This window comes from Panulirus ornatus, chromosome 23 (assembly GCF_036320965.1).
Source record: "Panulirus ornatus isolate Po-2019 chromosome 23, ASM3632096v1, whole genome shotgun sequence".
NCBI classification, from domain to species: domain Eukaryota; kingdom Metazoa; phylum Arthropoda; class Malacostraca; order Decapoda; family Palinuridae; genus Panulirus; species Panulirus ornatus.
The window spans coordinates 22,017,701-22,022,595 of NC_092246.1; positions in this window are offsets into that span (position 1 = coordinate 22,017,701).

Below are 4,895 nucleotides of genomic sequence, written 5' to 3' on the forward strand. Positions count from 1 at the left end.
TTTATATAGCTGGTTTATTAGGTTATGACACCCTGCTCACTGGCATCGGCACACGGACCCGTGTGGCCCGGACCTTACCAGCAGGGACCAGCCACAGAGGACCACTCCTGTGCTTGCTTACTTACGTTCACACCCACATTTCCTCAGTCCTCCGAGAGCTTGTCTTGCCCACCTTTGTCTCCTTAGTTTTGGATTTTCTTCCAGCGTCGGAAAACTTTCCCGTAATTTATTTAACCGCTCAGGAAGCCAGCCACGTCCACCGTGCGTTTATGTACTTGCTTTGTCTTCATCATTGGCTCATTTTAGGTCTGTTCCGGCAGCGCTCCTACAACTATTGTTCCGTCTTTTAAAGTTCCTAAATATCTGGCACCACGAATGGGATCTCTGCAAATCATGTCCATAAGAGACTGGCGCTATGGTTGAAGTGGTTCTAGTAATTCTCATACCGGTTATGATGTTCGAGAGAAAAAGGTGTAATAATATTTACATGAGTATCAGCAAACATTCAGTACTAGTGAACACAAGTTCAACAATAAGAAACAGTCATGGTCGGCATTTTTAAATGAAACACATTTCAGATATGGTCTAGTGTCGTAGAAGCAAAGAAATTCCAAAAGTATAAATTCCATCTTGACGTGTCATACGACTCTATGTTATCCCTACTGTGGTCTGACGTGTGTGGCACAAACTGCTGCAGAACCAGACTGGTGTGGCGTTTTGAATCATTTTTACGCTGAAAGGAGTTTGTCATCTAAGCACTTCATAACCTGTAGTATACAGTTACCTTATATGCCACGGTAAAAGAAAAAAATAAATAGATTGATTTACATGTTCAGATTATACAGATATTACCGAGATGTGTCGGTCGATTTACGGCGTCCGCAGGATCAGGCAATGGTTGGCCTGCCACACCTCACAGTGAGTGGGCGCGTCGCTGAACCTGTGAACAGACGTTCCACACCTGAAGATAATCAGCTTTTTGGGGGGTCCAGTGATACACTGTTCGCCTGCTGTTCTCCAGTGATACACTGTTCGCCTGCTGTTCTCCAGTGATACACTGTTCGCCTGACTTCGTTTGACTTCCACTTCCATTTCGTCAAAGTACAGGGGCGGGATGGCAGATAATTTACACAATAGTCTGACGGGCACTCCTTGCTAATGTAGGAGTAGCGGGCTCCTAGGAAGAATATCCTTTATTCATATTCTTTTAATATCATTATGTTGACATAATTCTGGTAGCATTAGCAGGCATTTAACAGGTTACTTAGATCCTGATATACTGGAATTATGGGCGACTGGAGCAATGTTGCTTGGCGAAAACAGTCAGTCACTAAAGTTCATTGAACAGCGAGTGATCGTTGGCATATGGTTTCCAGTGAACAATTCAAAGCGTAATCTTTCCAATGAATCCTATCACAACTCTACATACAGTTTTAAATTGAGAAAAAAAATATATAAATATGGTGAGGATCTTGCTTTGAAGGAAAGAGAATATGTTTTTCAGTCCTAGCATTAATACTACCTCCACCGGGCCGTGAGCAGTGGTGAGGGAGGCGTGGGCTGGTTCTGGCAACGAGCCAACACCTCACCTCACCCGTGCCCGTCTCAACGACTCGAGCTATTTTCAACATAATTTTCCTGAAAAACGTTCTGAACAACCTTGATTCGTCTGCGACTTCCTCCCAATACGTTCGACAAGGAGCGCCTGCCACTGTTTATACGAATATGGTGCAAGAGATTTGACTCTAGCGGCAATGTACCTTTTTGAAAGTAATATGTATCCATATTAATGGCCATTAGATTTAACATATAAGATTTGTATGTATGTATGCACACCTGTAGTGTGATCTTCAGTGCACTAGAGACTTGTAGGTTAGAATGATATAGTATTTCCACTGCTCGTTACAAACCCACTCATGTATAAATATTCACAAAGCGTATACAAGAAATTCCTACGCACATACAAAAAAATATCAGAAACAAATGAGAAAACACGTATAGATACAACACGTAAATAACACAAGCACAAGAATAGACAAAATGGTTTTCATTCATGTTATTTGGCAGTTCTGTCTTTCAATTTATTAGGATATTTAACGTCAAGGTTGAGCGATATTATAACTGACCTCAGTCTTACATTACGATTATTTTCTGCAAAAGCCATAAACGGAGACAAAGACAAGTTAGATATAGAAACAGATAGATGGGTACTTTATTAGCCTTACGAAATTTGTTTTCCACTTGACAGATCCTTTTAATTAAGATATCAAACGTATAGTACAATTATCTATTATACAGAGCCTTAACTAAGATAAGTTATCATACGTACAGTCTAATTACCTATCATACAGATCCTTAACTAATTTATCGTACGTACAGTACAGTTATCTATCATACAGATCCTTAACTAATTTATCGTACGTACAGTACAATTATCTATCATACAGATCCTTAATTAAGTTATCGTACGTACAGTACAATTGTCTATCATACAGATCCTCAACTAATATCGTACGTACAGTACAATTATCTAACATAGAGATCCTTAACTAATATCGTATGTACAGTACAATTATCTATCTTACAGATCCTTAACTAAGTTATCGTACGTACAGTACAATCACCTATCATACAGATCCTTAACTAAGTTATCGTACGTACAGTACAATTATCTATCATACAGATCCTTAACTACTTCATCGTACGCAAAGTTCAATTATCTATCATGCAATCGATTAATTTCGTACGGAGGCAGGACAGTATGGCGATCTTGTATACCAGTCATGAGACACCACGTCTACTATGCATGATGGAATAAGGTATGAATGATTTCCGACCTGCTTGATGGTCCTGTCACTATTTCAGGACCTCATGTATATATAATGATGTGATACTAAAATACATTGGCCTGCAAAAATACAATTTACAGATTTATAGATATTGGTTTTGAGTGATAAGTTGTCCGGTAGAAATGTGTCCACTTTGGGATTGCATTCTACATGTGACATCGTTCTTCAGATAATAACAAAACGAAGAAGGGAGGAAATACTCGAAAGAGAATGGGAGTTCAGTATTTACTAACGTGTCTAAAATATATAAGAAGGGGTTAAGTGGGCAGATGACCGTCCGGAAATTGCATTTTCACATGACTTGAACCACCCACACGTTCTCAACGATAATGGCTAGGGCGCGATAACAGCAGTGATAAGATAAAACTGTGCAAAAAATTACCTCTCTCTCTCTCTCTCTCTCTCTCTCTCTCTCTCTCTCTCTCTCTCTAACCGTTTCGTATCTTACTCGATCGATCCAAATCACACAACGTATTATCCCGAAAACATTTCATTTCCACCACATCCACTCTCCGTATATCCTCGTCTCTAGTCTATGCTTCGCATCTAAAGAACATCGTTGGAACTACTATACCATCAAACATACCTATTTTCATCCTCTCAGATAACGGTCTCTCCTTCCACACATTTCTCAATGCTCCACTACTCTTCGCCTCCCTCACTAAACCTATGACGCACTTCCGCTTTCTTTATTCCATTCGCTGTTATGTCTACTTCCACGTATCTAAAACACCACTTTCCCAGATTTTCTCCCATCAAACTTTCACCTTAGTTCACCTGTCCATCTATAACATTGATCTTATTTACAATTCCTCTCAACTTCCTTCTTCCACGCGGTCTTCCAAAGTCAGTCACCAATTTCTGCAGTTTCTCACTTGATTCTGTCCCCGGTGCTGTGTTATCAGCAAACAACTGGCTTATTTCCCTGACCTCCATCAATCTCAAACCTATATCTTCCTTCATTTTCTCCATGTGCCCTTCGTCTAGAGACACCCTTCTTCAAGTCCCTCTTATACACGAACGTTATCATCCTTAACTTTAAGTCCCCCCCTAAATACACAAACAAGTTTCAATTTTCTTTAGCATTCATTTACTTACAGACACTAACATCCATCATCCACCCCTGGGGGTTGGTCGGTAAAATGGTACCTGGCTTAGGCTAGTGTATCTGTCTATCTATCTATCTATCTATCTATCTATCTATCTATATATATATATATATATATATATATATATATATATATATATATATATATATATTACGTATATACATATTGACATCGTGCAGGTTATTCTGTAATACATCCGTGAAAATCTATTTGTTCTTGAATTTTATAAACCCTCTACATGCTAACTCATTCATTATATATTACAAGAGTTAGATTCTGAACTCTAGGCTAAGAATGCCTTAAGGTTAATTTTTCCCAAGCGATGGTAATTAGACTGAAATTTCCGGTCCTCATAAACTATCTTCCGAATTGGTATTGTCATTTACTGATGGAGGTATATATACGTACTTTGAAATTCTTACTCATTCTATCGTCCCTTGGGGAAACATTACACATAACAGTCGTATCAAAGAACAAATTAAGACCTAAAGGCGGGTTTACCCAAGGCCACTTCATTTCGTAGTGTGAGTCAGGGACCTAACGTTGCCACCAGCAGATCCCTCGCTGGTCTTCCCACTCAGAACCCTGTGATCTAGGTTCATGTATTTTTTTTTTTTTTCATTCACATTATCACTTTTCATGTTTGGTAAACACAAAGTTCAGAAAAATACAGAGAGAATAACCCACTTCATTGTTCACAAAGCTGACACGGGCATAGACCTAACGACAAAAATATCAGAAGGAATCTTTTTTTTTTACAATAACATCATTCCATTCATGAAAACAACAAAGAATATCATACGTTAGCAAGTAACCGCACGACTGACGGCGCCATCAGCCACGGGATTGTATTACGTCTGGCAAGCAATATGCAGGGACAATCCCATCATCAGTTCTTAACGGACTGTTTTCGTTTTATCATGTGGCCAGCATCTCA